The 12,778-nt window shown below is 42.1% G+C and overlaps 1 protein-coding gene across 3 annotated transcripts in view; it reads right to left on the bottom strand.

The window, feature by feature from the left end:
- The window catches only part of LOC138746732 (integrin beta-3-like), a 207,418-nt gene that overhangs the window by 173,733 nt on the left and 20,907 nt on the right, over positions 1-12,778 (bottom strand). Inside the window, exon 1 of one of the 3 annotated variants that reach the window (XM_069905071.1) lies at positions 9,269-9,344. The exons of the other annotated variants lie outside the window; for them this stretch is intronic. The gene's annotated coding sequence lies outside the window, so the exon portion shown is untranslated. Of the gene's footprint in view, positions 1-9,268; positions 9,345-12,778 lie in introns of those variants that run through there. 3 annotated transcript variants of the gene reach the window in all.

Genomic DNA, 12,778 nt, shown 5'->3' with positions numbered 1-12,778 from the left:
CTTCCCTGATCGTGTGAGAGGTGTGTATTAGATTGCTAATGCCTTGGACTGTTCTGTGCAGCTGCGGAGGCTGCGGGAATGCTAGAGGCAAAGCCATGGACACTCAGTAGCCTGGGGGTGGGGTGGGGGGCTCTCTTTTGCTTCTCTTTCTCTTACTGTAAAGAGTGCTGGGCAATTTCTGCTGCTTGTGAATCTTTGCCTACCTTATGGTACAAAAGGAAATTTCATGTAATCTCACATTTTTTGTTTTATTACATGACTATATCTTGAACCATTCAGTGGTGTATCGTACGGTATATAATACTTAAATTGGAATGTTCCTCTGTTCATTGTGCGGATGAATTAGCCTTTGTGTGAGGAGCAGGTACCTCCTGTCGTTTTGCAATGCTGAATATCATTACAAAGTGTCAGCAAGGCTTGTTGATAATCCTTCAGCCTTTGAAATTGTGCCAAGCCTGTCCCTACAACAGCTGAGGCTCACAATAGTTCCTGAACATTACAGAAGGAAAACCATCCCAGATAACGATGGATTGCAATGCCTGAGTTAAATGAAAAAGGCTGCAGATGCTGATGTCAAGTGCAATGCAAAAATGTGCTAGAGGAACTCAGCAGGTCTCACAGCTCACAGAGGAGGCAAAGATATAGAACCAACATTTTGAGTTTGAGCTCTTCGTCAAAAGGAGAGCCGATGTGGGGGCTCGGGGGAGGGGGGGTGTTGAAATGGAAATGGAGAATTTAATGTAAAAGCCATCTGGATGGAGCATGCCCAATCACTTTCCCCATCCCTCTAACTCTCCTACCCACATCCACCTGTAGCTTCTTGGCTGCTAGTCTGTGCTCCTCCCCCTGACTTTACTCCCTCCTCCTCTCACATTTTTATTCAGGCGCTTTCCTGCTTTTTGTTCATACCTTGACTCGAAATATTGGTTATATAACTTTACCTTCTATGTTCGCTGCGACACCTGCTGAGTTCCTCAAGCATTTATGTGTTTTTAGTCCAAAGTGAATATAGATGGGTTCTTTCCGGTCAGTTTGGTCCTGGTTGGCTGTGCTGTTTGATTCCGCGATTCATCGCTACGTGAGCAACATAAATCCCCCGACCGTTCTTCCCTTTCATATTTCCCGTTTCAGATGCACATGGTATGGAACAAGACTGATGATGTGGAACTGAATGTAGAATGCGAAGATCAACAGGCCCATGCTTTAGGTCAGAGGTGGCCAACCTTTTACATACCATGCATCAAAATAAACGCCAACAAGGAGGTCTCACAAGAGCTGGTCTTGGTGGTCACCATGTTGTATTTGGCTTCGGCCTTTTAATAAGTTGAGAGCGGATGGGAGGAGGAGGGAGGGTGGATGGAGCGGAGAAATGTGTTCATTTGTATGTGGGTGGGGGGGGGTGGCAGTTCTAGTACTCTCTTGTATCCCGGTTCTGAGACCTGGTACCCCTTCAGCCAGTCTCCAGCAGTCTGCAGCCTGGTGCATGTCCTTTGACCACAGTATCCGCCACCCTGCAGCCCCCATGGGTTCTTCATCTCAAGTCACTGGAAGCCCACTGCCTGTGTGAGGCCTTCAGCTGTAGAACCTTTAACTGGTCCGCCACTATGGTTACCATCCCATGGGTCGTCACCTTTGCTTCTCCTTCTCAAATAGAGGGTTGTCCCTATACCATTCCTCCACTTCCCATTGCACATGGGAAGAGGCTGTTCTTCAGCCTGATGGGAATACCTGAAAGATGCTGTGCGCAGGGTGGAAGGGTCCTCAGTGATTTAGTGCACCCCCTGATAGATTACATCATTGGGATGAAGGGAGACTCCAGTGACCTTCTCTGCCACTCTTATTGTTCTGTGGATTGACCTTCGATCCAGTTCTCTGCAGCAACTGTCCCACACTTTGATGCAGGTGGCCAGGATGCCCTCAATAGAGCTCCTATAGAAGGTCGACATAATAGTGGCTGATAGCCTTGCCTGATTCAATCTTCTCAGGGAGTGCAGTCACTGTTGTGCCTTCCTGACAAGTGAAGATATTGAGAGTCCACAATAGATCACTAGTTAAGTGAACTCCAAGGAATTTGGTGCTCTCCACTACAGAGTTGTTGATGTGTAGTGGAGGGTGATCGTTCCTGGTCCTCCTGAAGTCTACAATCATCTCCTTCGTCTTATCCACATTGAGACTCAGGTTGCTACTCTCGCACAATTTCATGAAATTTTCCACCTCTTCTCTGTGACTCATCGTGGTTTCTGATTGGCTAAATACCGTTGTGTCATCTGCAACTTGATGACACTTTTGGAGCCTGATCTGGCGATACAGTCGAGGGTCAGTAGCATGAACAGAGCGGGCTGAGCACACAGCTCTGGCTACATCAGCAACTGCACTGAGGATCCATTGAGATCAAATGCTTCATAAGCAGGGCTAACCAGAAACCTTGGTTGGGTGCAGAGGTTCGGGCCCTTCTCAGAGCTCGTGACGCTGCCTTCAAGATAGTGGACATGATGGCACTAAGATCAGCCAGGGTTGAACTCACCCTTGCAATCCGGAAGGCAAAGCGAGGGTATGCACAGGAGATCCACAGACAGCTATGCGACACTGGCGACATGAGGCACATGTGGCAAAGGATCAAGACTATTTTGGATCACAAGTCAACCTTGCAAGTTAAGGACAATGATGTCTCCCTTCCGGACAGACTGAACATGGTTTGATGAGAACAGGATGATGCTGAAGAAAACTCCATGTCCCCCTGACGAATGTGTCCCCCGGATAACCGTGGCCGAGGGGAGGAGAACCCTATCCAAGGTGAACCCACACAGAGAGCATCTTTCACAGCCCTTCTCCTATCACCTGTTGCTCTCTGCTCTGCCTGCCCCCAACCCCAGTCATTGACAACTGTATTTTATTTTGGCATGCCTGATCTCAGGTCCAAAATGCCCACTGCTGATTGCTTTTCATGGATGCTCCCTGACCTGCTGAGTTCTTCCAGCAGTTGGGTATAGTATTCTAGTTCCTCAGCAACGGCAGACTTCTTGTTTACCTAATGTTGTCCAAACATTGAGTTTACAACCAGCAAGAGTCGAAAGAGAGGCTTGATTGCTAACGTAATTTCAGGGATAGTTTCCGGGATCTTGCTTATATTTGGCATTTGTAATTTGCTAGGCAAAAGGTTAAAATGTTTTCATGAAAGCAAATAGTTCAAATCGGCAATACTTATAATGATGATTTAATGATGTCAAAGCATTTAACTTCAATCTCTAAATCAGCAAAAAGAATTGAGCAGGAAGCTGAAATGCATCTCCAGCAATTGAACATCGGTTAGAAAGATTCTGCATAAAAATAGGGATGGAAGGATACCACACTGGCTTGAAAATAGACACAAAACCGTGCTATCAGGTTACACAGTCATCATGTGCAACTCGAAGAGGTTTATAAAAGTGCAGTGTACACGGCATATTTGATGATTCACCCAATAACAATGGTTTTATGTTGGCACTGGTACTACAATTCCCCATTTTAAGACCAAATAACCCACATTATCCTTTGTTCAGGATCAAAATAATCTTCCTGAGCTCTGTCACAATCGCATGAGGTTAATTCCTTCAGATGTTAGTCAATATTAAACCTAAATTTTGAATTTAGACATACAGCACGGTAACAGGCCCTTTCAGCCCGCGAGTCTGTGTCGCCTAATTACACCCAATTGTTTTGAATGGTGGGAGGAAACCAAAGCACCCAGGGAAAACCCACACAGACAGGGAGAATGTACAAACTCCTTTAAGACAGTGCAGGATTCAAACCCAGGTCCCGATCGCTGGTGCCATTACGGTGTTGCACTAACTGCTGCTCTAACCATGCCACCCATTACATTAATGGGTGTATGATACATTAATACACTATATGTTACATTGGATAACAATGCCAGGAAACCTGGACCCAGAGATCTAGCTTAGTGTCAAGCAGTCTAGGAACCATAATTATGTACAGGTTGAACCTCTATTATCTGGCACTCTGTGGTCTAGCAACTCCCGTGGTCTGGCGACTCCCATGGTCCAGTATGTTTTGAATTTGCCGCTGTTAGTACAAACTCCTTACAGATAGCGCAGGATTCAAATCCTGGTTCCTGAACGCTGGCACTGTAAAGGTTGAATCTTCTGCGATCAGGACCGCATCCCGCGCTGTCTGTAAGGAGTTTGTACTAACGGCATGATCGCTGGTGCTTTAAAGGTGTTGCGCTAACTGTGCTGCCCCACAGTATTATTGTTTTAAGCTTTGTTTTACTTTTCATAATGTTTTTTTAATTTTTTTTATTTTTCACACTATGAACCTTATCAATCAAAATACATACAAACATTTCTCTCTTAGATATACACAGTGGCATTTTCTCCCCTTTTTTCCCCCCTACCTTCCCTCGCTCCTTCCCACCCTCCTCCAAACCCATTAAACATTCAACATATACAATACAATAAAACCATTAAACAATGTCATCACACAATGAAAATAAACAAAAAAATTGTGTCATCTACTTTTACACACTGGATCAGGTCATTTTGTCTTGTTCTCATTTTATCATTTTAGGGGGTGGAGGTCCGCGGTAGGACCTCTCTGTTGTGTTCCATGTATGGTCCCCAAATTTGTTCAAATAATGTGACTTTATTTTTTAAATTATATGTTATTTTTTTTCCAATGGAATACATTTATTCATTTCTATGTACCATTGCTGTACTCTCAGTTTTATCTTTGATATGTTTGCATAGGGATTCCTTTAGGGGCCAATTTCTGTTTTCTGGCACTTTCTGTGGTCTGGCAACGGCCAGGTCCCAATGTCGCCAGCTGCGATAGTGACAAGACATTTCTGCTATATTGAATCTTTCTGAAGACTATTAATGCAATCGCTAAGGACACTCACTATGTTATTGCCTAAAGAACATGTACATCAACATGTGTTCAATCTATAATCAATGTAATGCACAGCATCTGTACATGTGAGCTGCTTTTATAGTCTGTTTGCATCTATCCTGACTAAACATGCCCAGCCCAAAAACAACATTTGCATAGTAGCTGCACTGAGTGCAGGCCCAGCCATGCTTGGACTGACCAAAACAGGTTGCTTTGTGGGCAACATAATAGCAGACTTAAAATATGACAGGAAATCACAAAAAATAGGTTATATCTAAAAAACGGTAAGTAATAGGACAATTTTAAGGCGATCTTCGTGATCAGCAGCCCAAAATCAATAAAATACACCAAAATGTGTTCAGAAAGCAAGATCTTCATTGCCCAGTGTACTCAGTTGCTATCTGTTATGGAACTGGGAACTTATTGCAATGCTCCTACAAAGAAACCTGTTGTACATAGAGAGGGAATTCTCCTCTGGTACATTAGGACCATTGGTTACTACATCACAGAAACAGGCCATTCAGCCCTTCTCATCTGTGCCAAACTATTTTTCTGCCTAGTCCCACTGAACTTCACCTGGACCATAGCCCTCCATAGCCCTCCCATCCATGTAATTCTTCAAAGTTTTCTAAAATTGAGCCTGCATTCACCACTTCAACTTGCAATTTGTCCCACACTCCCATCACTCTTTGCATGAAGTTCCCTCTAAACCTTTCACCCTTAACTCAAGTTCTCTTGTTTTAATCTCACCTAACCTCAGTGGAAAAAGCAAACTACATTTTGTGTTAATGTTGCATGAATAATGAAGGGGTTAAATCTGACAAAGAGAGAAAAAATGTAGCAACATGCCCAAGTGGTCTTGTTGACATTGGGTTGAAGGAATCAGAAGAATATATGGTTGAGTTCGGATTGAATGTTAATTTCATTTCATTCAAATGTAATAAACATTGATATAAATTAGCAAAATGTCTGGGTATTAAGAACCAGATGATGTTGGAAAAGATATCAGTCAGACTGCACGTGGCATAGCCTGGAGAATTCTGGGAGAGCAGGAATGAAGTTCCAATACACACGCAGATACAAACTTCGTCTCTCATGCTTGTGGCTACACAGATGCTGATAATAGCACCTGTTCTGCACTCATCACAAAGCTGAGAAACAGCAAAAACTAGTTAATGGAAGAGATTTTTCATCTAGGGTAGGGAGTTAAAAAAAAGCTGAGTTAAAAAGTGACAAAGTCTCCAAGGAATTAGTTCCCTGTTCATTCGATGGAGGCTTCCTGTTACCAGGAAGCTTTATTCTTAATAAATGACCCTGTCTGGAATTTCCAGCTGTACAGCTAAGCACTAATCAGATTCCTGTTTAATTAGCCACACTGCTGAGATTAAAGCATAAAGACTGCAAACCATGTTCTCAGTGAATTGAGTGGTAATAGGGAAGTTGAGCACATTTCCTATTCGAGAATACTTTCTGAAGCATGCAAAATAGTACTGAAAATAAACCTTTACTGAGTGCTGCTGCTGCCCTTTCCAGATAAGAACAAATTTTGGCCTTGGTGGTGTGGAGAACAGGTGGGTTGTTTCATGAAAAGTCTTGATGATGAGACTAGACCAAACCACCTCTTTTTCAAGAACAGCTTGTGAGTGAGTTACATGCTCCGTCTTGGAATCCCATGGTTTTTAATTGAATTAGAAGTCTCCTAGCTGAAAAATGTCAAGGATCCTTTGAAACTTCACACAAGCACTACAATCATTTTCTACTTTACCTGTGAACTTTTCTCAAAGATGTTACTGGGACTCATGAGCTTGAGTTATGAGCAGAGAGTGGAGAGGTTGGGATTGTTTTCCGTCAATGTCAATGAGGAAAAGAGCTAGTTGACATTGAGACTGGAACAGGCAAAAAGGCTGACTGTGCCCCAAGGAAGGATGGGCGATGATGGGGACAATTACATGCATCAAAGAATTTGTATGTTGGACAGTTGATGGCGGATCAATGTCTGCACATATTCACCCACATGTTAACTAGGTGCTGCTGGAGGGCGCTGGCTACAAAATTAACGGAGCATCCTTGCTCCTGATCTTATCATTGATAGAGTGCGTGGACATACTTGAGCCATCATTGCCTCTCTTGGTCTCCCCTCCAAGCCATCGTGGGGATGAGTTTTTCACTTCCAGAATTACTATGTTGCCTTCTTTGTTTACCAATCATCTTTCCTTCATCCATCACAAGGGCAGTACAGTATAAGAGTTGAGCACAAATAAGTACCATGAATCCTCAGGCTTGTTCCTACAAAAATGTATATATATCACAGTTAATGTACAGTAATACAAAAGTGATAGGTTGGAGTGAATCTAGTGATATTCCCCATAGAATCCACGTGAAGTGTGGAGGAGGAATTTAAAACCATAAATCTTCCAGGTTTATGTAAAATTAAACCATCTGGTGAGGGGAAGTAACTTGCTGAGCTAGGTCGTGTGTTGCACATCTCAGGAATTGCCTACCAATGCTTCTTTGTGTAGAATGGGTTCACACTCATCAAGACAGGCCATCATTTTACACTGCTTGGCAGCCAGAAGGGAGCCAGATGTTAGTCCTGAACTAGGAGTTATGCAGCACTGAATCATGACTTCAATCAAAACTTGTTCCTGCTGATCGCGTTGTCTACCTGAGCTCATCACATTTGCCTGCAATTGGCCCTAATCCCTTCACACTTTTGCTACCCAAGTACTTGCACAAATGTCTTTTAACATCACAATTATGCTTGCACCTCAAGCTTCTGTGGCAGTTCATTCCATACACTCATCACATTCTGTGTGAAAATGTTTCCTCTCACGTTCCTAGCAAAGCCTTCCTCTCTTTTTAAACTTTTGCCTTCCAGGTGAAAGAACTGTGGTTATTCATCTTATCTACACTCTACATAATTTTGTAAACCTCGATAAGGTCACCCTTCCTATGCCTGAGGGAAAACCATTCCAACCTGTTTATTCTCTCCTCATGACTCAAACCCTTGAGTCCCAGCAGCATCTTCGAGAAAAGTTCACAGGGTAAAGCAAAAAATTCTTGTGGAGCATATGTGAAATTTCAAAGGGTCCTTGACATTTTTTAGATGAGAGACTTCTAATTAAAAACCATGGCATTCCAAGATGGAGCATGCAACGCAAGAGCTGTCTTTCCAAGATGGCGCATGCAACGCAAGAGCTGTGTCTCCAAGATGGAGCGTGCAACGCAAGAGCTGTGTTTTGGAAAAGAAATGAGAAGAATTCAGACCAAGGAAACCGAAACATTTGCTGAATGCTAAGAGAATTGAAATGATGGGGAAGCAAAATGCATGAGCTATACAGGTGCAACAGGTAATCAAGAAGACAAGTGGGAGTTTGGTCTTCATTGTTGGTGGGATTGAATTTTAGAGCAGGGTGAGGCTGCACAAAAAATTACACATACACACATATATTCTTTTCTTAAAAATTGAAAATAATAAAAAACATACCCCATGTAAATAAAGAGATTTAACAACACTTTAACTAGGCCATTCTCTTTTCCCCATCCTTCTTTCTCCTTTCCTCCAGCTACCCCACTTCCCCTGCTTTCTGCTATGACCCCCTCCACTTATCCACCTGTTACCTCTTGCCTGTGAGACTGTGCTCCTCCCCCTGACCCCATCCCCCCTTCCCCCTCACCATTTTATTCAAGCATCTACTTAGATTTTGCCATACCTTTTTATCTTTCCTATATAAAGGACGCTGTTTGACCCACCAAGTTTCTTCAGCGTCGTGTTTTTACTTCAATGTCTGCAGACATTCATGTTTTACTCCTAACCAAACTTTGTATGCAGTGGCCACAGTTCACTCAATATACTGAGGAGACCCTGACTTCCAGTCTGTGCTCATATCCGTGCTTGGAGTCTAGGGGGTCTCATTCCTGTCCTCCCTGACTTGCATTACAAAGCTCATTGCCTCTCACCTGGTGCCCACTTCCTTGAACCGGGGGCTAACAGACACACAGCATTCTGATTTGAATAGGGTGTCTGAATTTTATAATTTCATCACTCACCACCTTTGACCCAGTCTCTCAGGATTTCTCCTCTTCACTCTTTTGGAAACAAAATATTCGAGCTATCTACTAATGTCGTTTATTAATGAAACCGCTCGCATTGCCAGCTGGCATATTTAGTCCGACAGAGCTCCAAACTGACTGCCTCTGGAAACTTCTACACAAGAGACTGCAGCAACACCAGAGGACACAGCGCAATCTTTACAGTGGAGAGAGCATGGGAGAAATTATTATTATCCATTGACTGATATTACATCTGACGTGTATGTTTCACACTGAGCCCACCAGCAAAAGCCATTCAAATATGTAAGGGAAATGAATGGTCCATTACCACCAGCTGCAGAACTCCTCTGTGCACCATTTACTTAGAGAGACATCCATTCACCACCAGTTCCTGCTTTCTGTAGTGTGGCTTATTGCTTCTTTGTCTGGTCCTTGGCTTCAATCTTGATGACAATTTTGATATTTAGTATGTTCTCAAACATTTTTTGAAAGGCTATATGCAAACAGATAAAAAAACTGGCAACGCACGAGGTTAAAGTGGCCACTTTGGTTCCATACAATGGTGAAATCTCCAATTAATTACGTATTGTGTATGATCATGTAACCGTAGATCCATCAGGAAAGAGATACAGGTGTATCAAAGCCAGAACCACCAGGCTGAGACACAGCTTCTTCCTGCAGGCAGTGAGAATGGTGAATGACTTATGAACTGCTCACACAAACCCTCCATGATTTGACAATAATATTCAGTTATTTAATATCTGTATATATATTTACTGTGTTATGTATCATATGTCTGTAAGTGTATTACATCTGGTTGTGTGTCTGCGTGTTTTGCACTGAGGACCGGAGAACACTGTTTTGTTGGGTGGTACTTATACAATGATAAATAAACTGGAACTTGAATTTCTTTGTCAATTTTTTCTATCACTTCACCAAAGACTCAATCACTAGATAACACATTAACAAATCCAAACTGTTTCCCCTAATGTTGTGAATGAGAAAACAGATTCGATGGGTCTCAAAAGCAAGGTTTCTGAACACAGTCTGGGAGTAAATGACTTTATTAACAAAAGACGAGTGTGGGAAAATGATAATGGGAATAAAGTACATACACACACAATTTATAGAAGACGAGCACGAGAAAATTGCACTGGGTATAAAATACACACACTAATACAGGATACATATAATCAAGGAAAAACCAATATAATACCCACCACCCCTTGACTCAGGGCAGGCTATGCTACTAGGGACTCTAACTAAAATGCTCCCAAACCTATATCAGTGCACATCTCACCAATGATTTTTCCAGTGCCATTCCACGATACTAGCCTGGAGTGAAGCAGGGTGGTCCCTCAAAGATGGCAAAGAGGGCAAGCCAAGCACATGTGGTGCCCTTTATAGTGTGGAGGGCTGGGGGTCCAGCCCAGGTCATTCACAGTGTCAACCACAGACAAGTTGATTATAACAGCAGTAGTGCAAGGCTAGGTAGAGGAGGGATGGAGGGTCCAGACCAGGTAATGTACATGGATTCAGTGGCTTGGTGGCAGCAAAGGTATTTACAAGTACAAAGGTATTTAAACTAGCCAACCACAAGTAGTGCACTAATTAGTGGCCGGAGTCTAACTTAGATTGGCAGATGATGTGACTTTCAAATAAATTTCAGACAAGGGAGAACACGTAACCACCTGCAATACACACATTCCAAACAGGCCTGGTTTCCTCCACACACAACACCTAGTCGATCCACACTTGCTCAAGTAACTGGTAACTCTACTCCTGATTATCTTTCCTAAACTGAAGATAAACTGGTGCATAATTGAAAGGTTTATTCATGCACAAAATATGCAAACTTGTCATTGTCCATTCCTCAAGTACAACCCTGAAACCTAAATATGTTCAGGAAGTCATAGCCAAGACTTCCACAATTCCCAGATTTTATCATTCGATTATACTTCTCAGCAAACTAACATGCTTCACATATTGACCACTTAACGTCTCCACTTCAATATTGTTTAAAGTTGGCTTGTAAGTTGACGAATTGATTCAGTTTTCGGTGCCACTGCTCACTTTAGATATAAAGAAAGTTTCTTGATCATCATTTGAATTAACATGAAATTTTTGGATCCTTCTCCAAATCAATTCTTGGCCCATCTTGTATCCTATGTACACCTTCCAACAAAATCTTCTTTTTCAGTAAAATAAAACTGATGTAAAGTTATTACTTTAGAATAGATTAATTGTGAAAAGGATTGCAGGGAAATGGCCCACAGGAAAGAGAATCTCAGAGATGTATGCGATGTCATGTATGTATTCTGACAATAAATCTGAAATTTGAACTTTTGAGGGAGGTTTATCTGGGTAAGTGTTGGGCATTTGGGGAGTTTGAATCTTAGGGGAGAATGTACAGTAAATGGCAGGACCTTTTGGAGCATTGATGTGCAGAGAGAGTTAATGTTAGAGTATTTCAGTTTCCTGAAAGTGAAAGTGTAAAAGTGAAAAAGTAAATGGTTAGAAAGCATGCCATCATTGGTTGGGGGATTGGATATAAATGTTGGCAAGCTATGCTGCAGCATATAAAACTTTGGTAAGGCTACATTTGGAATATTGGATGCAGTTCTGGTCACCATATTGTAGGAAGGATGTGGAGGCTTTCGAGAGGGTGCAGAAGAGGTTCACCAGGATGTTGCCTGGATAGGAGAATACTAGCTCTAAAGAGAGAATTGAGGAAATTTGATTATCTTCTCAGAGCATTAGAGGTTGTGGGATGACCTGATAGAAGAGGCATAGATAGGGTAGAGAGTGTTTTATTTTACCAGGGAGATAAAAATGATGATTATATTGTCATATGCACTGAAATTCTTACTTGTTGCAGCTGAACAGGTAATTTGTAAATAAAATTATAATGCCATATTTAATTGAATTAGCAAGAGATAATAAATACAAATAAAATCTCAGATATTCTAGTGCAATGCAAAAAAAAATGATTGTAGTAGAGTACACCATCCTTTTATGGTGTTGGAACAGCTCATAATTTGAGGTTCAAGAGTCTGATAGCTGTTGGAAAGTAAACCGAGAAGTGCTGGTTTTCAGGCTTTTGCCTGAAGGTAGGAGGGAGAAGAGGTGATGGGGGGCCTTAATGGTGTTGGTATTGTCAAATATTCGAGGGCGTAGCTTTAAGGTGAGAGGGAAACATTTAAAGAAAATGCGCTGGCGAGTTTTTTACAAGAAAGATAGGCTGCCAGTGGAAGCAGATAAAGTTAGAGGCTGATGGACAGACATTTAGATAGGCAAGGAATGGAGATGATAAATGGGATTATTTTGGTTTGATAACATGGTCGGCACAGATATGATGGGCTGAAAGGTCTTTTTCTGTGCTGTACTGTTCTATATTCCATGATAGGCATGTGTATGAGAGAGTGAAGTTGCAGGGATGCAGAGAAGGGGAAAGGGACTGTTGGGATTGCTCACCTGAATGGCATTGTCATGAAATAAAACACAAAAATCTGCTGACACCATGGCTGAAGTAAAGACACAATGCTGGAGAAACTCAGTAGGTCAAACAGCAAAGATAAAGATACATAACCAATGTTCCAGGCTTGAGCCCTTCATCAAGGTAATAAGTAAGTATATGTATTAAAAAACATCAGAATACTAAGTGTGTCCTATGAATAGGTCCCCCAAAAATGATATAATAAAACTAGTCTTGTGGAAGTTCCTGCGTTTGTCTTGTAGAAAACTAAAAGGCTACATGTGGCAGGTGGACTGTGAATGAAAATATTGGAATACTGCAAATGCTTGAAACCTGAACTAGAAACAGAAGATGCTGAAAGGA

Source organism: Narcine bancroftii, chromosome 12 (assembly GCF_036971445.1).
Source record: "Narcine bancroftii isolate sNarBan1 chromosome 12, sNarBan1.hap1, whole genome shotgun sequence".
In the NCBI taxonomy this organism is placed as follows: Eukaryota; Metazoa; Chordata; class Chondrichthyes; order Torpediniformes; family Narcinidae; genus Narcine; species Narcine bancroftii.
This window is presented reverse-complemented; position numbering and strand designations above follow the sequence as displayed.